General features: G+C 40.4%; 1 protein-coding gene across 2 annotated transcripts in view; it reads left to right on the forward strand.

Annotated features, from left to right (window-relative positions):
• Nucleotides 1–27,084, forward strand: part of LOC6529478 — a 71,520-nt gene that overhangs the window by 33,907 nt on the left and 10,529 nt on the right. The gene's annotated exons all lie outside the window — the stretch shown is intronic.

The raw sequence follows: 27,084 nt of genomic DNA on the forward strand, positions 1-27,084 counted from the left end.
CAATCAACTATATGAGTTATAAATAAGCTAACTTATTTTAAATTTCTTTCATAATTAACCCGCTCAAAATATAATTAAAAGAGCTTCAACTTAATCTCAAACTTTAAACGTAATTTCTAACTTTGCGTTTAGTTGCAACTTTAATCAACATTTCTCTTATTCTTTCCCTTTTCTTTGTCTTTCAGGTAAGTTGCCGAGAACTTTTCCAAACACCCACCCATCGACTTCTACCATCTTCCGAAATAAGGTAAACAGGGAAACACTCAACTTCTTTGTGCCCTGTGAACAACTGTGTCGTTGTCGTTGGCGTGAAAAAATCCATTAGAAGTGGAACTATGTCAATCGATGGCAGAAAGAAAGAACATTGAGTGGCGACGAGGAAAATGCTAAGGGGCAAAGCGTAACCTGCAGAAATGAAATGTAAAAACAGGGTGAATGCGGATAAAAACTGTAATTCTTTTTAAATTTAAATTTAATTTAGCTGTATATAAATACAACTGGTCGGCAAGTTTAAAAAGCAATAATAAGGAAGGCAAACAAAGTAGGAACCTGATTTTATAAACAATATTTAGTGGCTTTGAAACACTTCCATCAGCTTAATCCTTGAACTCAAATATTTGCATTTCAACTTAAAGTCGACCAAGAAATGATTGATCTAGTCACCTCAATCGTCCACCTGGGGGAGGCTTTACTGTCCCCAGACATACATATATGCTAAGCTGATGGCACATATGTTTGTTGGCCTGTGGTAGCCATGAATTATTTACATACCAAGCCACCCAAATGCATTTCTAATGTTGCGACAGTAGCAAAACAGAAAGTGCAAATGAGATTTGGCTTTCACAACGAAGTTTGTTGCCGGTCATCGGACATCAATGGATATATCTTACGGTGGTCAAGACAAGTCAAGCTCTTGCCCAAACCTATTGATTTTGGTCAGAGCACTGCCTTTGCCTGTCATTCGGTTTTATATTTGGTCTAATTTGGGGCTTAAGGGGCTCTCTCTCTTCTCCACCGACTTTGAGTTTTGGGAAAATGTGGAAACTTTGGCAAGTCAAAAATTCAAAATTAATTGAAATTCTATTGAATTTAATTGACAGACAAGAGAATTTAGGGGTGATTCCATTCAAAGCTATCACGCTATTACAACTGATCTGGGATAAGTAACTAAAGAAAACTGAGGGACAACTAGGCCTGACACTATACCTGCGTCTCATTTTATGCTGTTATGCTAAATAAATATCACCCCTTTAAGACAAGAAACTTGTTTAAGCGGATCTTGAATTAAAATTATCAAGAAAGAAGTAAATAAAGAAGTAAAGGCAATGTTTAAATATTATTCGTTTAACGAAATCAGTGAACGTAATTAAACAACTTTAAGGCTTTCATTCTGCTCGGAAAAGTATCATTTTTAAGCAAGAACAAAAGTGAGTTACATTTTCCCGATTTTTCATCCACACAACTTTCTTTATTCGTTCCCACCATTCCATTTCCATTTTAGCACGGAATTTCCGTAATCAAAGTCAGTCGCACAATCAGTTGGCAAACAATTGAATGCCTCATCAGCAGGACTTCGATTGATATTATGGGACAGCTACTCAGGAGCATCCCTACACCGATTGCCACGCCCCTTTGCCGCCTCCGCAGACAGCTGTTATTATCAAATAACCGCGCAGCATATCAAATAACAAGAAACAAACTTTGTCAACACGAGTGGCTTGTGTGGAGTAAAAATGCTGAGCCAGGAGGAGAATGGATGGATACATATACATATACATATACATGGAAGTGGGAAGAACTTAACCCGACTGCAAAAAGTCTTGGATAATGTTTGCCAAGGGAGAGAGAGGACTGAAGCGGGGATGTTTGCACATTTGCTGGCATTTGCAGGATATTTGTGTATCCCCTGGATACACTTTCCTCAGGGAAACCAAGTCGAGTGCAATTTGATATTATTGCCAACTGGCAAATACACTCGAATCATTCCATTGTGTCCGTGTATCCTTGCATCTGTAACCATGTATCCTTACATCTCCCAGTCCCGGCATCTGGTGCATCTGATGGCTGTGGTTTTGCACATTTGTTTGCACTGTTTGAGCATTCCCTGCCATGAAATATGATTAAATATTTTGTAATGAGACTGCGGAATCCTTACGGCACAACTGAAAGCCAGAGAGAGATAGGTTGGCTAATTGAAACTGTCAAGTTTGCTCAGTTTTGTGGCTCTAGTCACATCCAGGTGCCTCAAAACTTCGTCTCCACAGAATGTGAAATCATGTAGGAGTATGTGCGTCTGGTATCTCGAAGATAAATATTTGCAGCCAAGGGTTTGGGGTCGGTTCATTAGGGAAATGTGTGGATGTTTAGCAAAATACAACATTTTCTCAAAGTGCAATACCATAGATAAATGGTTGAGCAAAAGTTTGACATTTTTGTAGAATTTAGTTGGGTGTGTGGTGTGTGGCTTGAATATATGTATTTTCCTTAATCAGCATGAAGTTTCCGTGCATTCTCGTCAAATTTCGGTCTCTTGTTTATATAAATATAAATTACCCTTAGCAAGAACGTTTATTAAGACTGAAATCATATTTGACTTAGTAATGTTAAGAAGTATACGTATTTGTATCTAAGGGTATTTCGGATTTAAATTTCCTATTTTTGATCTTTATCCTAAGAAATCCCTAATAGTAAACCAAATCTACCACAAAAAGTCTTCTCATATTAATGCCATTCGCCACACCCCACATCTTAATCGGCGATTTCCTGTGCAAAGCAGATTCCAATCAGAAGTAGACCTATCTCAACACTTTACACCACTCAAGGTCACACACAAGGACCCTTTCAATAGCAAAATAACAAGGCGACAGATAGGGGCTCATATCCAATTTCGGGGAAACATTTTCGGTTGAAATGCTTAAATTGTTTTTCGTATAAATTTCAAATTAACAAGCCCTTGACTCGGGAAGTTAACTGATTTATTTCGGATTTGTGACAACAACCGGAGGTCGTCGGGACATATGAAACCCTTTTTCAGCTAGTCAGCCAGTCAGCCAGCCCCACCCCCTCGTCCTTGGACGCCACATGGGCCTTTTGGATTCGGATTGGATCTGATTTTATTTTCCGACCTTTTTCGTGGGTGCCGGGCGCCTTATAGGATCAAAGGATTACGCAAAGTTTGCTGATGCGTAAAATGAGTTTGATGTTGATATAAACATGTTGATGATGTTTTAATGTAAATAAACCTGAGCGGGTCCCATGATCCATTCTGAGCCATCGATTCCGTGTAATGACGTGTAATCTGTGGAGAGTTCTGTTGACCGGCATTAAGCAATTTAATTATAAAATCTGCAGATGGAGTGAAGTTTATAGTACTATAGTACGCGTATCAATAATTTCCAAATGTGTTTAAAGTAAGCTGCAGGAAAGTGGGAGACATTAAAATTACCACATCATATTGTCTATATAGTAACATCTCTAAACTCTAACTTAAACGCTATCCCTTGGTATGCGAATTGACTTGACCCCTTAAACTTGACCGGCACTTTGACCGCCCTTATTGAAACTGACGCAGGGAAAGTTTATTAAATGGAAACTGTCTTCGCAGGATGATGAAGCTACTTGAAAATTGATGCGTGACCGCATCACGTAGCTGAGGCTATAAATTCCCTGGCAAGTGTTTTAAAAAATGTTTATAATTTTTGATGCTCGACTAGCGAAGGGTCGAAGTTCGTCTTCGCTCTTGAAATATATCTAGAAATCTATTTTCGGTTGAGCCACACGTCTGCACCTTTGAGCCTGAAAACTCTCGGCACGCGTCCCGAACAACTCAAATGTTACTCAAAAATGCTGTTAACCTAGATATTTTCTAGCTATGTATAAATTATTTTAGTGGCTTAGAAAGAAAAGTCGAGTTTAGCTATATTGTGAGTTGTGAAGTGGGCAGCACCATGCCAAAAAGTGGGATTTTCTAGGAATCGGAGGAGAATAGGAAGGGTTCAATGTCCCCAAGGCATCGTCTCAATGACAGCTACAACTGGGACCTGTGAGAATCCTTCGTCGACATTCCTTCAGTCCTGCCTTTTGCCCAGTTGGACGTGCGTAGTTTTCCATATGACTGCTCTGGGAATTTTGTGACGTGTGCGCTACTGCTAATGTATATCCTTAAATGGGCAGACAATATTCCCTTTGCCTTCGTGGTAATGCGCTTATTATGATGATGCCACATAAAATAACAATTTGCCTGGCCATTACACAATTTGGGAGCTCGCATATGCCCGACAGCAGTCAGCTGCTCCTCAATAGATGTCCTGCATCGAGCCTGTTCCCATGTGCTGATCATTAATCCTTAATGAATTAATCAGCACGTGGCCCCCGGCCGCCTGCCTGTTTATCAGTCCCGCTTTCCTCAGCTGGATGTGCCCGAAAGGACCTAGTTTATTGATATTGCTTGCCAGCTACCTGCTACCTGGCTGAGTTCTCCAGGTGTCTCGTGCTGGTTCCATATACAAACAAACAGCTGTCCGGTTTGAACCCCAATGTTTGATTTTGAATTGAGCAATTATAGATGCAGATATCTTTAATATTGGTTTGCCTTTGTTAGCTTCAGCAGTTTTGTTGGCTGTACTTCTTTGGAATAACAACCAAGAATATGTTTCTCTCCTTAAATATTCAAATCGGATTCTTATACAAGTCTTACAAATTTAAAAAAGGAACAACAATATGTGTTTTAAAAAATTCCTGAAGCGTAAAATTAAGTTTTAATATTTATCTATTTTGCTTTTTTGTAGCTTTACATATTTTATTAAAGAGTAAACCATCCCTCAGATATAGTTCTTCACTCTTAGTTTTTCCAAATTTTCCCCACAAAAGTATCATCCAGTTGCAAACCTCCCACAGCTGCTGATGCGGCACTAGCCAGAAAAAACAAAAGAATCGAATTCGAATTGAAAACATCTGTTCCAAGGGCATTAACGGCTTCATTGAAGGGTCAGGGGTCACAGGTCAGGGGTTGACCAGAGATCAGAGGGTGGGTGAAATGACCATAACGAAAACACATATGAAGTCGAACCTAATGCAGCAAACACGTGACCCTGAGGACAAAGATGACACTGTGGGTGGGAAGTCCAAAGGCAGATCAAATTCGGACCCTCTCCGATTTCCCTTAATTTGCTGACCTTCCGACCGGATTTGGGCCCTTACTTATTTGGCTTTCGCTTTTGTGTTTCAATTATAAATTCCTCATGGTCAATACGCTTTAATTGCTCTCTTTATTTGGTCCGACAGTCTCCACTCCTCCTATGGCAGTACCAGCCCCCCGTTTGTCCACTTTGAATGATGGCCAGCCGAGCGTGAAATACATTAGCGTGCGGACCTTGTTAGACCTCCACCGCACACACACACTCAGACACAATCTCTTACCAATCCCACCCACACCAACACTCGGGGGCACGCAAACTCATTTAAGGCCCAAAATGGGAATCCCCAAAGAGCTTTTCTGGCCCAAAGGATGTCAACTGAACACACCGTCAGGGGGAGAGAAAAACCATTGGTATACCCTTTGCACACCGAAGATTAAGGGAATGCTTGTAACTTGTGTGGCAATCGACAATATGATTGGCATTTTCTGTGCTCAACAAAAATGTAACTAGTTTCTAAAATTGCATATGCTAAAATAAATGTGAATTAATTATATTTCTTTTATTAAAAAAGTGTGACCTTTTTAAAAATCTTAGTTCGTTTCCATTCTAACTTCTCATAGTAATGATGAAACTATTTAGCCGTAAAAATAGTGTAGCTTCTTAATAGTATTATTCATAGGAAACAAATTTGTAAGGGTATTTTCCTGTTCAAACAATGGGCACTTACCGACCATCATGTTTTTTGACTGTCTCATGCATCAGACATTTGTGTTTACCACCACTATTTGCCACCCCCACGACGGCTCCCCTGCAAATGAAGTTGGCAACCCTGGTCGTCTGAATTCCTGTCTGCTGTCTGCAATTCCCAGTTCTCATTGCAAGCCGGGGACTTCGGCTATTAAATCGAAAAACGATTACAAACTATAATGCTGTGTTTGTATTGGACGCCCACAATTCTGGACATTCTCTGTTCCCTGTTTCATTTTGCCTGTTCCCTGTTACCCCCGTTTTCCCTGTTTTCCCATTTTGAATTTAGCGTAAATGTCAATTCTATTCGGAATCCCTTCCCCGATTTAGTCCCTTCTGCGGTCATTTCATTGTTTCATTTTCACACGCAACAATAATTCCAATCTCTGGATTCCTCTTTCCTATTTCCTCTGGGACTTTCATTTTGGGCCATAAAATTGCATCAAATTTTATGTGCAATTTCGATTTTTATTTGCTTTTGATTGTGATTTGATCAATATGTTCCTCTTGTTTGCCCTGGCTTTGGTCGTTCCAATTGTTCCTGTTAATTGAAATGTTCATTGAACTGGTTTCATTGGTCATGTAACTCCCCCATGAATTCCTATTGTGGGTCAGAGCCCAAAACCAATTAATAATAAATTATGAAATTCAATGGAAGAAATTTAGAGCACTTGAGTTAGTATGATCTTGACTTAAAACTACCCCCGACGAAAGTTTGGTATTAATTCCGAATTAAAATGTATAGAACGATAAAACAATATTGAAAATGATGACAAAATATAATAGTGTTTGAAAAGTTTCCATGCTTATTACACATGTACTTAGTTTCTGTTAATATCTTTATACACCCACGTCGACTAGAGGGTAGCAATTTCGACGAATTTGTGTTGATTCATGATTAGATGTTGTTCTTGGAATCAGCCACCATGGAATAATAAAACGAAATTGGAGGTGGAGCCATTAAGTTAAGTTTGAGGAAAAATTTTGTATGATGATGAACTGTCTGCCTCCTCTTTGTTTTTGTCTCCCCTTTGACGCCCATTTAATTCAGTTTCTTCTTGGCAATTTTTTGTTGCGTTTCAACTTTATTAAGATAGAAATCAATTTGGTGCCTTGGCTTGACTGTTCCGCATATTTGCACGGTCTCGAGTCTGTCAAGATGGCCTGGATTCCCTTTCCAACTGAAGGCCCCTGGATGCCGCTTGTCTAATTCAGGAAATTGCCACAAAACACGCCACAAGGCGAAGGCGCAAAAAGTGTCAACTAGTTGACCTCATCTCTGAAGCCAGCTGCATCCCAAACCGGCAGGAAAATGGAGGAAAAACCGTTGCAGACATCAAAATGACGTGACTGGGCGAAATGGGACGGGGAGGATGTGGGAATTCCTGGTGGCTTAGGATCGGTGCAAATGAAGTTGCCAAAGCTGCTCCTGGGTATCCGCTTCTGATTCTGTCCTGGGATTGTCTCTTACCATGGGGCAATTACGATGCGACGGAGAGTCTGTGTTCGGGTCATCATGGGGCTTCATAAACTCCCACTTTTTTCCTTCGGTTTCGGTTTTCCGCAGGCTATGTGCAGTCGACAGATAAACAAGTTGGTACCACTGCGCGTGGCGTGCGGAAAGGATTCCCCTTTTTCTCCGCCTCTGTCCTGTCATTTCGAAGCTCTACGCTCATTTTCGCCTTTCCCAGCGATTTTACTTCGTCGTCGCTGAGCTAGTTGCTTTTTTCGGGTCGCATTTGCTACCCTTAAAGGCGGTTTTGTAATTCTGATAGGTAGTTTTGTATGTTACAGGATTTGACTGTACATTTGCAAAATACAAAGTTCAATATACTGAATATTTTCCCATATACTTCTACTTATAGATTAGGAATAATAAAATCGGGATTTCTAAAATGCTAAAAAATTTGGCTCGACAACACTTAAAATATGTTCTGTAGTTCTGTAATAGCAAAGTTCTTCTTGAAAATGGGCAAATTTTCCTAAAAATTTTAAATGTTTCATTAAAATACTATAACACAATAAAAGACTAGGTACTGAAATTCCCATCTAAAAGCCCTTAATCTATTCCTTTTCCGATTTTTCCTTTTTAGCTAAAGGAAAGAAAAGACCCCAATTGCTGGGTAAAGTACGTGCATTCCGGTTTGTTTAGGTGTATTAGTGAGTGTGTGTAGCTCGTATCCGTGTTTATCCGTTCCGTTTGTGTGTGTTTGTATGCGTATTCTGTCTTGCGGTTCGACAAGCGTAAGACATTTTCAATTACAGTTGCCAGCATGACCGCTAACCAGCCTCCATCTCGCCCTCTCCACTCACATCTTCCCCTTTTTCGCCTAGTTTTTCCGACATTTCCCAAATCAAGTTGCGTGCCAGTGTGTGTGTATGTGTACGAGTATCTTGTGGATGCTTGTCAGGCCACGAAATGCGTCAATTAGGCGAAATTGCAATGTAGGAAAGTGCAAGAACTGCAACGCCTTTTCCACTTTCCCCCATTTTTTTACCCATTGCTTTATTGTTGTTTTGAACAAAAAGTATTCATATAAATTCTCGTTGTTCTTTGTTTTTGTGTTGGATTGCAGGCCGAGAAGAACTTTTATGAGTGTTAATTTGTGTTGTCAACAAAGTTAACATGCGACGAAATGTCGGACTCTTCTTGGCTCCATTCCATTTACTGCTTCTAGCTGTTTTTTATCCACCTCGACCATGGAAAATTGTGTATCCCAAAGACACACTACTATGCCGGAAAAACAAAGAGGTGGCTAAAGTGGAGGCGGAGAGATTTGCTAAGTACAAGGAATTATTGGAGTTTTCCATTCCTGCCATTCCTGCCCTTTTTTCCATCCTTCTTGGAATTTATGGGTTGCTAATGCGAAGATATGTCACAGGAGTAACAACAAAAAGAAGCAGAGAGAGGTATTCTACACATACTCGTATGTATGAATGATTTTGCCTTTATCAAATATTTTCTTAGATAACTGCACGCTCCATTCGATTGATTGGAAATCAATCAGATAATAGCAGAGAACATTCTCAAATTCCTTATCACAATGGGGTCTTTACACTTTTGAACTTACGGAGATACTCAGCAACGAGCACTTAAGGCTCTTGCCGATATGTCTGAAACTCTCAATATCTTTTCCCGACTTCCCTCCTAGGTCAAGTATCAACACCCGTAATGTTCAAGTGCAATTAAGATGCAACTTTATGCGTAACTAATCTCCGGTAGAAACCAGCTGTCAAGGGTGTCCGTCGAAGGGGGGTTTTCAAGGGGTTTCTGGGACTGAGAAAGTGGATGAGTGGTGGTGCAGATGACCGCGAGACCCCACAGAGAAGCCTGTCAATCAAGGAGCCACAGTTGCAGTGCCCGTTTTGGTGCCAAGCACTTGACTCTGACCCAAGTCGAAAAAACACTCTGAGCCATAAATCAATTAAAATTGATTCCACCAAAAAAAGGAATATCTGCTGCCCCAAGCTCTCCCTTTCTTTGCCCTCTCCCTGTATTTTCTTAAGCTGACAAAAGACAGCGCAAAAAATATGTATTTTACCCGTAATGAATGAAGTAGCTGGAAATGATCCGAGCTGAAGTTTTTGCTACTTAGGGAACGCAGTTGATGCCCCCAAATCAGAGTGTGTGTGTGTGCGTGTGTATCTGGGTGTGCAGTGTATCTTATCTGCAACAGACAGCGAGGCAGTCAAACGGAGCATAAAAGACGGAGACTTGGGAACGGCGAACCGAGAAGTGCGGAGAAGTTGAGCGAAGGAGACGCAGTCTAAATCAGAAGCAGAGTCAGGGTCGCAACTGCATTTGAGTCCACTGACAAAAAATGTAGTGAACATATGCTATTCTAGCAAGTATCAGCATGGGAACTCATGCGCTGGATTTGCATTAATTAGAAACATATATTGTGCTGAATTTTTTTGGCTTTTAATAAAATAATTCGCACGCTGTTCTTTCAAAAGGCATATATTATATAAACTCATTTATCATTATTATGAAGATTTAAGCCAAATACTCTTAGCTGAGTGGAGCCCACTCAACAGTCTATTTCTCCACCACCGCGCATTTAAATATTGACAGCTATTGGCCAATTGCCCCGACTCAGAAGCACTCTGCCAAGTGTCCATAATTCCGCTTGGTACTTTTGGCTCATAAATAAAGTTTCTGCTCGCTATTTTGTTGTGGCAGCATCTGTGTGGCAAGGCAATGCCCATAAAGAGGGGACTGTGCACACTGCAGTGGATATCTCGATTTGGCTGTGGACATACACATTCCTCATTCGCTTCTGCTTTGGCCATTTCCATAAATATTTCATTTAGCCCAACCGCCACCAAGCTGCACGTTTTTCCGGCTTTTCCTCTTGATTTTTGTAGCCTATCGCTAGTTGGGCATCTTCCAAGCTCAGACAGCCTGTCCCCCAATTTCATCCTGTTCCGTGGAATGCATCGGGGCAACAATTTCCCCCTCTGAGTCCTAGGAGGAATCCTGCCCGGGATGCTATTCCAATTGTTGCAGCTTGTTGCGCACTTGCAACTTGTCATACATTGGCATAAAATAAGAGAAAAAATTCTTTTGTGACATTTTCATAGAGCATCAGACTGTGAGATAATTCGGAATTCAGTGAATTTGCAATGCGCATTGACATTCAACGGGAATTCTATTGAGATTTTCAGGGGATTAAGCAATTCAACGAAAAAACATAAGCTTATATATAAACTTATTTGCATAATCATTGAATTCATTCTGTGCGAATTAAATTGGGCGACGAATATACTAAATAATCTTAAACTTTAATGTACAACTTTTTGGAGCTAACTTTAAATCAACGTCATCATACGTCGTGGGACATCAAATAATTGTATTTAGTTCATAGACCACAACTGAAGCGCTGGTTACCACATTGAGTCGTGGGCTTCAGCCGCAAGATGCGGTGACTCTTGACTTTGGCGGCCTTATCAATGGGCAATTGGCCGCCCAACAATAGACGGGTTAATTAGAAAGTGCCACGCCCACCGAAGTCAATTACCAGGCAATTGCTTTGGAGAAAGAGAGAGAAGTACCTGCTAATTGAAAACTATTTATAATGAGTAAGCTAGGATTAATGCTGCCTTAGTAAGGCGTAAATGGGGGCCATCGGATGGATGTATTATGTTGCTGGGACTTGAATCCCTAATGTCATTGGATCTGCCAGCCAATTGTTGTTGAGAGTTGCTGGCTGAGGACATGACAGGATAATGGCCGCATTTAGCATACATTAAAACACTAATTTCCATGAAACGAAGCAAAAACGTAGTATATTCCTCCTCTTTGCTGCTGCTGCTGTTGCTGCTGCTGCTGCACAGGCGGTGCCTTTTAATAGAGCCACACTAATTACATGCCGTTAGAGTGAATGCCCAGCCAAGTGCCGAGGAGTCTCTAGCCCCCAGGAGTCCCCCTTTCACCTCCTCTGGCGGCCCTGTGTGCGTGGGATTCGCCGCTTTGCCGCGGGACAGGAGACGGATCGGGTGATCCGGGGGATTCGGGGGATCCGTGCAACAGCAACAGCAGCAAAGTCAAATTTTGTAATTAAAGCAGCGGAATTTATGAAACGTAACATTTTGCATTTCAGCGTGCACCATGGTAAACACACACCGACATGCGCAAGAACCTATATATACTATACTATATCATATATACACATCAGCACACACACATAGATACCAGCACAGACACACTGACAACCTAAGGACACTTAGTCAGCTTATAAACGGAAATATAATTTAAAATAATAATTCGACTGATCAGAAAATCGCACACCCCTTGCAATTCCTTAAGTAGAGTAAAGGGTATCTAATAGTCGGGGCTTTCTCTTGTTTGAATGGCGTTACCAAGCAATTTTGTTTTTCTCCTCAAAGCTTTTTTTCATGGCAGTTCATTTTGTAGCAGCGAGACCAATGGAAATGCTTAAATTTTAATTTCGGCTTTTCCCTTAGTTCTTTTGACAGCTTAGACTCTCGCACACGTGGTGAGGGAAAGGAAAAACTCTTCAAGTTTTATGGCCACACAAGCGGCGGCAATCGAGCCGATTCAGCTGGATATACATATATATGTATACATTATATATCTACAGTGTACCACTACGTGGCGTTGGTCATTTTTCGAGGGGTAAAGCAAGGGGGCAATATATAAAATTTATTAGCTGAAATTATGATTATTTCGTTTGCTCTTTGCTGCGTGTATTTTTAATATCCACTTCGGTCTTCCTCGCTTTTCCTTCCGCCGACTTTTCCTTCTCCTGCATTTTAATGGCGTTCTTCGGCTGCTTCTTCGTCTTCTTCTTATGCTGTCAGCTGCATCAATTTTCCAGCTTCGCCAGAAAAAAATTATAGGTGGAGAGCTCGTTAAGCTCGCCTTTAATTTTTACTTAAGACCATAATTTCTGCTCAGCATTTTTTGTTTTATGTGTGTGGCCCGCCATTTGCGTGCGTTTAATTGTGGTTGAGGGGGCGGTCATCCACCACCTGCAGCCACCCAACGTCCATGCCACGCCTTTTTGGTCATTAGGCATGGCCGAATTGCTTGTGGCTAGGAGGACGAGCTCTGCATTCTAATTGATTTGGCTTAGAACGACTCGGCATGCATACTCTTCTCTGTGGATTGCCCCTAAAATAAAATGAATGAAATATAACCGTGGAATGCGAAAAGGATTTAATTTTGATGTTTACCAAATTAAAAATATCATTGAAATAAATAAAACTACCCCATAAACTAGTTGCTATCAAAAGCCTAATTTAGCCTATTTTAGAAGCCACATTTCTACCCGTATGTTTATTAAAAGTTATTGTTAGAAAATTGATTATGAACCAAAAACTGAAAACAAATATAAATATTACTAGTTCGTGCTTTCACCTATATTCCATATACTTTATCCGCCAAATTCCACGTCCAGCCTGAAAGTATGCCATTAAATCGAATACATTACACAGTGCCATAATAAATTGAATGATGTGTAGAAAACCAGGTCCTGTGTGCCCTTAGAAATTATCCTGCCTAATTCTGTTTCTAATACCATTACCTGGCCGCCCCCAGAAACGCGCTCGTAAATTCTATAAAAGGAGACAAATGACCCATTAAGCGCAAAACTTGTGCACTTTCATTGCGAAAGGATGAAGGCGAGGGCTAGGGGTAAAATACAGATGAAGGGGCTTTTCTCGATGGAGGCAAGAAATGCAAAAATGGAGGGAAAATTATTGCCCCGCCGCCAAAGACAACAAACTCTTGATTTTTATACCTGCAGCAGCCGCAACAAAAATATTAGTGGTGGAAAGAGGGAAGCTTGCGAAAGAGATGGGGCGAGAAGATGCTGGCTCATAAAACGGCGAGATATGAAACGGCGAGAAAAAGGCGCCATGCAGTGTTCGTCTATTTTTCACTTGGTCGGTGCTCTGCAAAAAAATGGAAGCTGCTAGCTTCGCCCAGAGGTGTGGTGGTGGGAGGGGTTAAAAGCGGGTTAGAGGGGTTTGTTTTAGGATTTGTTGTGCTTATGAAAGCATTAAACTTTCCTCATTTAAGGGCTGCGCACTTGAGTTGCCTTTTTTACTGCAATTTCGCTCTTCAGCTGCCTTCAATTTTACCTCCCACGAACAATTTTCCAGCCCCTTTCACCCTTTTCCCGCCCCTTTGACGACGTCGTCTGGTTATGTCGCACAGCTCGCAGCGCTTCTTGAAACTGACAAGTTTTTTTTGCATTCGCCTCAGTCAGTTATTGTCTCTAGAAGGAGAGAGGGGTATATTGGTTAATCCTATTAACTTTTGTGGAATTCATTACAAATAATTGAAGCCTAACTTAGTTTTGACGGAGGCAGCAATACCTTTTATTTGATAACTTTTTTAATTAGGAAATCTTAAAATTGAGAAGAAAAACTCTTTTTTCCATGCAAATATTGATATATTAATAAATGAATGTTAAGAATACATTCTATTTGTCTGTTTTAAAAAACTATTTTTTATTAATGTTTGGATATACATATTTCGTTTTCCACAAGAGTTTCGCAGTTAACAGAAGTATGAAAAATTCGTAAATTTTTGATTAAATGTTGTCAAGGATATCTTTCAGCCCAAGTGCCTTGAATATCCCACGATGGTATTACTTTTCTTAACCCGATAAGCGTGTGGCGACAATAAGGCAGCCAGATCCTTGCCTATCCCTTCGTTTGTTTTTACGAGAGTGTGTGTGAAAAAATATTATGCAATTTCAACATTTTACGCACTTGAACATTTTCTTGCCGCCCTGCAGCGTTTTGAGCTCCCAGTTCGCTTTGCTTTTGCCTTTTCCTTTATATTTCCCATTTTCCTTTTCTAGCATTCCCACTTCACCGTGCTTTCTTTTAGACTCTTGATGAGCTGATGTTAACACACACACACACGCAAACACACACGGAGACACCGACACATGCATTGGGTAAATTGTTAGAAAAGTATTTGAGACACTGTCGCCCTTGTGTTTAGGATATCAAGTGGGCGTAGCAGAGCTCAGAGTGCGATTCTGCTGAGGGATTTGCAGTGTCTGTTTGTCCCCATCTTTTGTGCGCTCCGCTGTAATGTAAGGGCAAACAAATGTGCCACGCCCCCAAACTACTCACCGCCAACTCCATCCCAGTCTGTTGAACTTTGACTCGTCGCGAGCTGTCAGCTTTCATTTGAATGCCACAGTTGCAACCTAAACCGCTTAGACTTCTCTCCCGGAGAACAGGATCAGAAAAAGGAGCCTTAAGTAAGGAACGAAGGGTCTCAAAGTGAAGCAACAGCAGAATGCACTAAATAAGGGATTCGAAGAAGGAAGGGAAAAATAATCCAGGAAAGGAGTTAAGATCTGGGAACCCCCGGGCCAACGTGCAGTCGACTTAAACGCATTTCGATGTTTACCCCCATGGCACAGTGACTGCTAAAAGTTTGCCTTAGTAATAATTCACGCACAAACAACAGCAACAGCACCAGTGAGACAACAACGAGCATTTTTATAGTTACAACATATTTAGCCCGAGGCGAGACGTTCATATTTACTTCTGTGCAAAAGCAGCGCCAACAATAATCATAAAGTAAAGAACAAGAAGGGCAAAAAGTATGAAATAAAACTAACGACGTTACACAGAGAAATATAATTACAAATAGAAATTTGTTTGATATAATTTCCTAATGGCTGCGAAACTATTTCTTTCCAATTGGGGCCAAATCGATTTAAAAATATTTCTATGAATTGATAGAAATGGAAAATTTGTAAAATATATATTTATGTAAGTAATCCAAATGAAACATTAATATTTGAATTTCCCGGTTTTTTCGAGTGCAGGGAGGCTTTCCACTCAGCGACTCCCACGTTAGGAGGTGAAAAGGTTGTAGGCAAAGGGAAATAATAATAACAAAAGGCAAACAGAGCGAGCGAAAGGGAACGTACTGCCGAGTCTCGTGTGGCGCCTCATGTGGGAATTTTCATACGGCGCGTAGCAATTTCACACATTTACATAGTAAAACACACACTGCACCTCTCTCCATTTCCCAAGGAAAAGTGCCGTCGCATAGCGGAAGTGAAAGAAGTTGTCGCTCCTCCAGAAGCAAAAAAAAAAACGGTGCGAGACGGAGGAGAAATGCGCAAATTATATTTCGTTGTAAGGCAAAGCAAACAAAAGTGGTGAGGGGTTAAAAAACGGAAAGAGGGACATGCGTGTGCTGCTATTACAGCAAGGCAAACAAAAATGGGGAAAAATTCTGGCATATAAATAAAATATCGTAATGTGGGACAGGCACCATGGGAATGGAGTATAAATTATGCATTAAAAACCCACAAAACCCAAATGGATAATTGAAATTGCTCTGAGACGGCAATAATAAAATTTAATAATATATATTTAAGCTGCACAAAATAGATCCAGATTAAATAAAAAAAACCCCGATATCTATCTAATCACAAAAATATGTTTGGTGTTAATTAATTAGTTGTCTTACACACAAATTTAATTCAAATATAATAATAAATTTAAGCATGGCGAACGGAGTTTTAAACGAAAACCAAATTACGTCTAAGTTTTATTGTTAACAACAATAATGAAAGAGAAAAAACACTAAAAATTGTCAAATTCCCAATAAATTGTAATGTCAAGTGCTCGCTTGGTATTCTACGACCTAATAATTTATTCTACATTCAGACAAACACCCATTTCGACACATCGATTTTTTAAACTTCCCATTTAAACTACGCATTTTCAGTTAAAGATTAACAAATAACAATTGCATCAATTGCTAACAATTAGATGCATAAATAATTCAAAGGTTAATTAAAATGCCACCAATTGAACAGTAATGCGAGCTAAACACAAAAAAACATTTATTTTTAACTCTAATATTGCTCATGTACATACATAAATTTCTTCTCATTTGATGTGCCAAATAAAATGTTAGCGAATATTTGAGCGGGACAAACGCCCATAAATTATGTTGTGTGACATTCCTCTCCCTTTTATTTGCATTCGACGCTTGTTGCGTTTTACGTTAGAATATTTTCCACGTTGCGCTGCCCACAAAAGTAGGCAACAATTTTTGTTACGCCTGTAACCGCAGTTTACGGTTGGGGGCGGACCGGAAAAGGGGGTGGCGTATCAGCGGGACTCCTGCTGTGCACAAATGCCATAAACGCTCACAAAACACACCCACACAAGCACACAGAAAGTAGACTGATGGGCAGGCGGCCTAGATGACGTATGAGTGACTTTTATGTTTTAATTGTGGGCCCAAAATGGTGGGCGGATGTCGACTGCCACACAGCTGCGACAGCTGGAAGCCTTGAGACACTCTCTAATTGGCAGAGAAAAGGGTTTCTCCCACCTCACATAATCCTTCCCCTGATGCTTATTAAAAATTTGCATAATTTATGGTATTTTTGCAGTAACATTTGATAAACTTGAATACCCACAAGCGGAACTACTGACGATTAATGATAAATGAGGGTAGTTTTGAACAAACAAAAACGAACTCAAATTTGCATACGATTTTATGATAATATTATTTCATAATTAAAATTAAATCGCATGTTTAAGAGTGAAGAAGAAAGTTATAATTACCAACTATGCACAGTAAAAATATTTAAGAGCAAACAAAAAGGGGACGCAGCAGAGCGACAGTGAGAAATAACGGTTGCGCTACCATTCACAATTCATTATTTGTCCCGCAGCACGGATTCTCAGTCATAGGCCAAAGGGCTTTTGGCCATGTCCAACACACTGCCACCCACACAGACCCACACAGAACCACTCAGCGCCCACTCACACACACAGACAGTGAAATTAATTAAATAAGAAAAAAGGTAAACCGAGAAGTTAAATATAAAACAGGAAAAGACAAACCCAGAACAAAACAAAAAAGAAATGGGGAGAAGAGAGCAGTAAAGTGAAACTTGAAATTGAATAAAGCCCACAGCATGGGTGGAAAGGAGCAGGGGGCGTGGCAGCGGGCAGGTGGAAAATGGGACCAAAGACAAAGGCAAGACGACTGCAATATAAAGCCGAGACAAGCTTAAAGCGAAGAGGTCTGGGGAAATAAGTTATACAATGTGAATCTTTTGATACCCTTTAACTGGATTTGTTGTGTCAATCAAAACCTGTTTCGTATTTTGCAGCATACCATCATATCATATAATTTTTCATTTACTAACAATAAAGGTTTTTATTTTATGTGCATATTGAAAACCGAACAGTGAAATCTAATAGTATTCACCCATAGCCAAAAGCATAAAATGAAGATTACTTTTCCAAAGAATGGGATGGATGGGCCCCGAAGTCGTATAATTTTCAATGCACACGGCAAATTTCCAGCCAAAAGAACTCAGGGGAGCAATGTCACTCAGCCTGTTTCCTCCCTTTTCCCATACACAGCGTACTTAGCCACATATACATATATTTCCCACTGCAGTTTCTTGATGACAGCCATCGGGGGTATTGGATGAAAGCCAAGTAAAGATGGAGGCGTCCACATGATTAAGGTTTCACAATTTATCTAATACAATTAGTCAGGAGGTGAGTAACTGTCATTTCAAGAGGACAAAGTGAGTCGGCGGTGTGGAGCTCAGGGTTGGGTTGCGGTAATCGTAGACTCTTGGTGCCGCATTTTCCTTAATGTCCGACAGTCTCTTCCCTTAAGGGCTTTCCTTTTCATGACTTTTGAACTTCTGATGCAAATTGTGGTGGTGTTTGGGATAGAGGCGGTGCAATTAGGTGTGACCTTTGTGCCTTATGACATTGGTTGTGTTTTAAGCACAGTTTGTGCGTTATCTCTACGTTTTTTCTCTGAAAAAAAAATCAATTTATACCTGTTTGAACACAATAAATAGTTGTAAAACACAAAACAGGATTTCCCTTTGAACATTTTTCTAACGCCTTTAAAATTAAGTATGATTTTTACAATGAGCAAAAGAGTACACATGTTTACTGTTTTAAGAAATATAATTAAGATTCTATAATTTAATAATAAACAAAGTTTGCATAGGATTAATAAATATTAAATTCCATTTGCGCAATTGCATTCATTCACTGTTAATACTTTTAAATTCAAAAATATTTTTCTTTCTTTAAGCACTTATAGTTGTTTTGATAATTCCATTAATATTTTTTTTATCTGATCACTTATTTGTGTTTATATATCATTGTTAGGCAAAAAAAACATTTGTGTGTTTGTTGGGGAACTTATATACAAGTCCCTGTTCAACAGGCAGAAATTTCTCCACTTCTTTTTCCGCGCAGCCTTCTTTTTTCGCCCACGCTTTTTCCTACCCTGCTTTTGTAGCCTTTTTGAACCATTTAAACATAGACCAATGCAATCTGTTGTCAACATTTTTTCCCACTTTTCTCGATTTCTGTTTTTTTCTATTTGTGCGTGCTTTTGTTTGTTGGCCATATCACAAAACCGCAAAAAGGCAGAAAACTTTTTTGGCCAGCAGTTGTTTATAAGGGGCAAGGGGCTGAGGCACGGTCGGGGAAAACTGTTGGCAACAAACTTCAACAACTCAATGCACTCAATCAATGCACACAAACAGCAACAGTCGCCGCCTTTTGTGGCACAAGCACTCGACTCATTCGCACAGATACTCTCACCAGCACGCACACACATAAAGCACTCATCAGCTGAAAATAAAAACAAATTTATAGTGCCACAGATAAAGTGGGCAGAAACGGAAAAATGGAATGGAGAGAAAGATTCTAAGGACGAAATGGAAAAATCAACAAGCGATTTTTCAAACAGCGACAAAGCAATCAGAATACAATCAAAAAGCAAGAGAGAGAGACTGAAATATACATACGTCTGTAGGCATACACTTTTATGCCTTGTAAACAGATTGATTTCAAAAATGATAATGGGCCCCAAAAGCCGACAAAAGCCCACAGCCAAGCAATCGCAGGGCTGGGAATCGAGGGGGCTCGGAAATCGGTGACTTGGGCAGCATTCCAACATTCACAGACCATTTGGCGGCTTAAGGTTCGCTGTCGGGTTATCGCTTAATCGCATCGCTTGCCAGCCACCGACATCGTGCACTGCAAGAAATTTGAACTAACTAAATTTAGCATTCTTCGTTATTAAAAACTAAATTAAGCATTTTTCCCGCTTAAGAATAATTCTCACACAATATTTTAACCTTTTCAAACTGAACTTAATCATCGTATGTCAAAATATATATAATGTTTTACATATTTCTTGATATCTGCAGGAAAATAATAATTAAAATATATTTGCAATATTATGTAAATACTTTGCAAAATTGTTAAACCGAATTAGTTACTTCAAACTGCTCTTGCATGACTTTTATTCGCTCACTGTAGCCATTGCTTGTTGTTGCTGTGACTCCTGCTACTGTTGCCTTTGTTCTCTGTTTTGGTATCGGTTTCTTGTCTGTGGCTCTTTCACAAATCCTCCTTTTGGTAAAACCCCCTCCTTCGCCGGTTGTGTCCTTTTGTGGCTCCCCTTATAATCATTTTTCAATAAACAAACAATTTCATGGGCGGCTTGTCTTTTGGCAAATCGGATCTAAGCCTCAATAAGCAGCCAGCGACAAGACGCACTTCCTCGATGTCCCCGCCTTCGATTTCCCGAATCCTGATGGCTATCTGAGGGCCTTGAGGTTACCGCAAATGCCCTGCCCTTACACTGAGCAACAGGAATTCAAGTCCCATCTAGTTCAATTAGTGAATTGAGTCTAGTGAACAACAAAGTTGAAATCGATATTAAGACGATAGTATCTAAAGTTGTAAATAAATTACGATTAAATAATATGTTCGCTAATTACCTTGTATTACTTGTATTAGGTGCTTTGAATTGGGCAATTTCTACCGAACTTTTTGTCACATAATGTTGGACAGTGTTCGACCAATTTCGAACTGCCAGATAGGCGATTCCTATAGATTAATAATTGTTGCTCTTTTTCGGTTTTCTCCTTTAATTCCACTCTCCACTGAAATAAGATACAACATTTTTGTGCATTTTAGTGAGGGAGCAGGCGATATCCTGATAAATGTCAAGTCAAACAAATGGCTTAAGCAGGATCCGGAGAGTAATTACTCGAAGTAGCGAAAAAAAAGAGGAATGAAGGGATAACTACGGCCATCCATTGTATGTGTGTGATTCCAGCTCCGATTGTTTGTACGTTTGAGTGGAAGAGCGGGATAAAAAATGCAGCAATTTTCCTGGTTTCGGGCTGCTGCCCTCCACACTCATACTCCCTTGGTTTTTCACTTGACTCTGCAACGAATTGCTAAATTTTAACTGAAACATTTATCCACCAAAGCACTAAATTATTCCTGTCCCTATAGAGAGATATGGGGTGAGCTCAGTGTCTCCACGGCTGCTTCGTTGTATTTGTATTCATGTGGCAAATCGGGGACATTATCGTCAGCATCGTCATCGTCATCAGCATCAGTATCATCAGCTCCAACAGCTGCAGTTCGTGCCAAAAGTCGTAAGAACAACAAATAATGCCAGTGAAGCAAACGAAAGTCAAAAGCTGCTATAAGTCTGTTTCCCCTTTTCTCGGTTTTCTTTTTTAGATTGCTGCATACCCTCATTATAACAGATATAATCCTACAACCAAAAAGAAATGTTAATAACAAATTATAATTGTTTTTAGTCTTTTATTTGCTGTTCTTTTTTAATTAAATTCAAAACTAAAAGGCTTGTTAAGCTAAGTTACATAATTAGGAATTTATAAAGTTATCAATATCTTATCCATAATAACACAGACAAAACAAAGTAATTTTTTAGCGATTTAGATAGCGAGCTATTACTGTAATTCCCTATGGCTTGACTTGGAGCCCGTCATTAATAACCGCGAATTATAAATTCCTTTTTTCGCAGTCACTGCGGTTTCCTTAATGATGGAGAATAGCGGTTGGTAGTGGGAAATCGCATTTCCAGACAGATTCATTTTCCGGCAAGAGGGTGGGAAACTGGGGGCTGTGCATTGGCTACGCATATTCGTTTCATTTGCTTCTCGTTTGTCGTTATTCGGTTTCATCCTGTTCTTTGGCTTTTCCCTCCTGTTTTTGTGCCAACGTAAGCGCTTTTAATTTTCAGCTTGCATGCACAAAAGTATGCAATATGTTTTTGCTGACCCCCTTCGAACACCACCCCTTCACTGCACCACTGCACTTATGCATGCATGACATGGACGGTTGGCGAAAGGGAGTGGCACTGGGGCTATGCCGGGCTAGAGCTCGACAATAGCTTACATAAATTTTAAGCTCCATTAGCAAAATGTTTCAGTTTCAGACCAGAGGCGACGTGTGCAACTCTGCCCCCTCGCTCCACACCTTTATACCCCTCTCCTTCGGCCACCCTCTAGCTGTCCCTTTCACACAACGCCCAAAGTTCAAGTGCAGCAAAAGTTTCGGGTGTTGTATTATGCGAATTGCATATTACATAGAGTTGCAACCATTTTTGTTGGACAATTTCAAGTGAAAACTTTTGGCTTAGCTTAAGCCCCAGAGCTCATTTGTATATAAATTAAAAGGAGTTGGGGTGGCAAAAAAGATGGTTATCATGAGTTTGAGCCAACTACTTATAAGTCCCTGGAACAGATTTGAAGGCAGCACACCACACCAAATGCTCAACCTTTGAGGGCCTGCAAAAAATCCCACTAATTGCAAATAAATTAACTCAGCTAAGCTAATGGGCAGGCTTAATCTTTCTCTCCGCAGAGAGAAAACCACGAAAATAAACAATTAAATTGGCCAAAGGAACGCCAATGGACAGCCGACCAGCTGATGGCGGCATAAAAATCAATTCCAGCCAACTGAAGCGGCCAAATGAGTTGCGGAAACTATAACTTACCAAGGCCAACACCGAAGCACATCGTAAACTTGGGGGATACAGGGCCCCTGATACCCTCCCCCGCGCCCTTTGAGCCGCACAATGAATACAAATTGCTCGGTAAATAAACAAACATCTCAATAAGGAGCAAATTACTGACGCCAGTCAGCGAAAATAACACAACAACAGCAGCAACAAAAGGAAAACACAGTGGAGCAAACAAACTTCAGCAACTGAGCAACTGAGAAGGATAGATGGAAAATTCGGTGATGGTGATGGCGGTTGGTGATGGGGAGGGGGAGGTAGAGGGGCCCCAAAATAAACACAGCCAAAGAAAGGAAAAACCAGCTCACACACACACATGTATAAATATAATCGCTTCAGCGGAAGGGAAGCTAAAATGGCATACAGAAAGAGGAATGTGCAATGCATGACAATAGCAACAATTTGGTTACTGAGACTCTGGCTGCAGTGAAAGAAAAGGTTGTAAAAAAAAACACCTCTCTTAGTTGCATTACCATTAATAGGTACTATGCATTAAATGATTACATGTTCTCAGATTCTTGGATACTTAGTGTATTAAATCTAAACTCATTCTTAGAGTTTTTGCAGTGTATCGAAGTGCGATTGTGTGTGTTGCTAATGAATATAATGGCGTTACTCAAATGACGCCCCTGCTGGCCGTTTCAGTTGTTGTACCCCTTGTTGATTCAGTTGCTTCTACTCATTCAGTTGCCATTGGCATTGATGTGTGGGAAAATTGCTTAGCACCAACACATTCGCACATAGACTCGTCCTTACTGTCTGTGTGTGGATGGGTAAAGCAAATAATGAGCGTAAATCATGGTTTATCGATAAATATGGACAAAGGCACGGATATATAGATTGTCCATGTGCTGGGTTTATTGAGATTCACGGAGGATGATGCCCATAAAAGTATGATAGGGAACGGGGATACCGATACCCAAAAAATATAAATGGCATAGAAAACTTAAGATTGTATTTCTCGTAAGAAGCAAATAGTGAGTAAAAAGCTTGGCTTAGATAAGGAAATACAAAAGGTAGTACAACGGAAAATTAATATGCATAACAGGAAAAATGAAAACGAAAAATGTAAATGCAAATGAGAAATTGAGAAATAAGAAAAATGGTTGTCTTAGCGAAAATTTTATTATAATTAAACAAATCAACACACCCTAGTAAATGGAATCCAGTGCCAATTAGGGTTACTGTGGTTCTGCCCTTCGATGAACTGCAAAAATCGCAGGCCAGCAAAATTGCACACAAATTTAAAAGCCACCCCTCCTCCCAAATTATGGATACAGAATGGCACGCCCCTTTTCTTTTATTCCCTGGCCCTAATCAAGTCCGGCCGTATTCTTATCTTATTGTCTCAGCAATTTAATATTTATGCAGCCGAGGGGCAGGGGGAATACACGGTGGAATGGGGGCCCTACAGTCACGGTCCAGTTTAACCTCCATTTGCACCGAGGCCCTGCGGAATCCCAATCCCACTTCCGGGTCCAGTTGCCCAGTCCCCTTCCCTAATCATCATTTCGCCTTGTTTTCTTTTCATTTTCCATACAATTTTCCGCTCAGCCGTTCTTCCCCCAGTCGCACCCTGTTTTTGATGTTGCCCCGGGGAGGGCTGAAGTAATTGTTGCGCTGCCTGGCACGCCCCAAGCCAGTTGCCGCCCCTCGGCTTGGCACATTAAAGTCAGGCGAAACGGGAATCGCGAATATTTGCCCATCCCAAAGGGATGGGCGTCCAGAAACAGATAGCTTGGCTTACTCAGAATCTGAGCTGGTCAAAATGTTTGTGCTGTAAAAATGGCTGGTTTCCTTTCAACTCTTTCTCAATTCAGTTTGGCTCAGCTAGCTTAGATCATCATCATTCTCGCTATGGCAGAGCTTCTACTGTGCTATTTTTCAATCCCAGGGAATGCATAGCCTGCAACGGGTTTTTATTAAATTCCGCAATCGAATTGCAGGCATCGCCCCTTATCCCCGAACGCCCTATCCTGGCCAGATCCTTATGAACTTTTACAGAGCCATTATATGCAAATGATGAGAGCGGAGAAAGCAAATATTGCTACCTCGGGCACTGGCCACAGTGGGCAAGCCGAAGGAGTCGAGCAGGACCATGCACACGCACTGCCATTGTTTGTTCTGGCTCGCAGGATGAGAATGCGGATGAGGATGCTCCATAGTCCCGAGTCCCGAGTCATGTGAAGACATTTACATAGGCAAACAGCTTCGGCTGGCGGCCTTGTTCATCTACTGGTATCCTGGCGTTCTGGCATCGTTGGTGTCCTGGCACGAACTACTAATAAACCAAAGAGCAGCAACAACAATGGCGTTGGCAGCGGATATTAAGCCTGAACCGGCCCCGAGGTCCCAAAAAACGAGAGGTATCCTGCAGGCTAGGAGATAGGAAGCGGGGAGACCAGAAAAGCCTGGGAAAAGCAGACAAATATGAGGAAAAAGCGGCTCGACCTTAGAAAAAGGCCAACTCCCTAACGAGGCTAACTTTTTGCCAAAGATTAAAGATGTCCGGCAATAGTGTAACGATACGGATACAGGGACCTGCCCCAAGCAGTGAAGCTCCCCGCCCACCACGCAAAAATTCAGGACCTACGACACCGATGACAGCTTAAACAAGCACCGCCAGGGGGCGCTGCAGCAACAGATGAGCTTCGGACATTTTTGAGAGCGTTCCCACAGGCGAAACGGAATCGAACATGATTTGTCGCCTATTAACATCCACAGTGGGCAGGATCGTTTATTTCGGTAAATAAGAAAGCAGATAAAGAAGCCTTTGATAAACAGTGTACACTAAAATAGTAATTAACTTATTTACGATTTAGTTATCTCTTGCATTTATTCCTTTACTGGACTAGATTCTTAAACGTTAATATCGATCTTTTACCTTACTCCCAGAACCATTTACCGAGCAGACTGAAACCGTTTCCCACCAAAGTTTCAACTTGTTAGGAACTAAGCACGCGTGGAATCCTATAATATTGGGAAAGGATTCATGTGAGAGGAGGCAGATGCCGCATGTATTTTCGTTTCATATGTGAAAAAGTTTTCCCTTCTTCCTATTCCCCATTTGGCGTTCGCACCCTCTCTTAGTTACCTCGTATTCGAATATTTCTGGGTAATTTTGTGTCCTTTGCAAATTTAATCACTTAACCCCAATGAAGTATGAAAGGAAACTTTTGTCGCCCACAGAAAAAGTTGACAGAAGAAAAGGCAGCAGCAGCAAAAGTGAACGAAATTCACTTTTCCCCAAGCCAATGCACAGTCAAAAATGTTATATTGAGCGACTTACGGGGAATTCACAATCTCCATGCAGTGCCATGAAGTTACTTCAACATTTTTAATTGTCATTTAATATATTTAATACCTTATATAACAAGGAAATATTGAACATATCTTGCAAAATGCTATTTGTGGGTTGGATATTTTTTGAAAGTGTGTGTGAACGGGAAATTGATTTTTGACTTGGCAAAGGTCGCAGCCTGAGCATATTAATTTCACTCAAACCCGAACTTCAACTCCGGCAAGAACCAAAGGATGCGAGAACAGCTATTGTGTGCCCTGTTGACATTCTGCACGTGATGTGTGTGTATGGGTGTGTCTGTGTGAGCGTATATTAAGTGTGTTGGTGAGCGTGTCAAGGCGCCCAAATGACAAAGTTACTGAAATTACCTAAAAGCGAAACTTTTGCTGAAACTGCTGCTGCCTTTATTGATGCATCAGCTGTTCGCATGCTCCTTCTGATGGTTACAGTAGAACCTCCTAGTATACTAAGACTTACCACAAGTTGATATTATCCAAAATATCATTATATTTCTAAGGAGGAAATATGTGGTCTTGACTAAACGTATTGGAATTTATTTCAAAGCCTCTTAGAAAACTACCAATGAATGGTAATTAAATTTTAATTCTACCCTAAAGAATCTACAAAAAAGCATTTTATTTTTTGTTTACATTTCAAAAATATATACGCTTTATGGTATTTATTTTTTCTATGGACATGACTGTAGTACATTTTTGGCAATGCCACTGCTATTGTGCACAGTTCCAATTGCTGTTTGATTCTTAAGCAGAATTAATGAGAGTAGAGTACGGAGGTGGGGAGCTTGTAACCTAAATTCCCTGGAAAATCAAATAAAAAGTTTTTCTGTTTATTCTGCGCTTCTGTATTTATTTTACCTTTTCCTCATGCGAATTTTTCTTTGTTTTGGATGCTGGCCAGCTAGTGCGCCAAAGGAGTTTATTTCTCATAGAGGACATGGTGCTTGCGTAGAGAATCTCTTCTGAAAACTTTACCCGTGCAGTCTCATTAATGTCCTTTGGTCCTGCATCCATTTCTCCTTCGGGTTGCCGCTCTTTTTCCTCCAAGCTGAGTGTCATTTGTTGCAACTTTTCCTGCAAATTGTGGCAAAGTACTTGCTGCAAGTGGCTGCTTTAAGTACTCGGTATTCTCACACTTATGGGTGTTTGTATGTGCATTTCCATGGTTACATGTACATATTTTCTATATATTGCCGTACATACTCGACTTTGAATATCCTGACAGTTTCGCCACTTATGTTCATTGGCAAGCTTGTTTGTTTGGTTTTCTTCTTTAATGGAAGCCAATTTATGTTAGATGCTTTTAGATGAACATTTACATAATAATAATAATTATATTACCAAGCTGAAATGTAAACCATTAACACATTAAATGATATACCATTTTAATATTTGTATAGTTTTAATAACTTAACTTATTCCAGAAACGGAAAAGAAGATACCGTTTCTGGAATGGATGCAATTCTTTGCTTTATTGAAGATGATATTTGTGTTGACCTTTTACCTTTCCTTTTCCTA

Source organism: Drosophila yakuba, chromosome 2R, assembly GCF_016746365.2.
Source record: "Drosophila yakuba strain Tai18E2 chromosome 2R, Prin_Dyak_Tai18E2_2.1, whole genome shotgun sequence".
Taxonomy (NCBI): domain Eukaryota; kingdom Metazoa; phylum Arthropoda; class Insecta; order Diptera; family Drosophilidae; genus Drosophila; species Drosophila yakuba.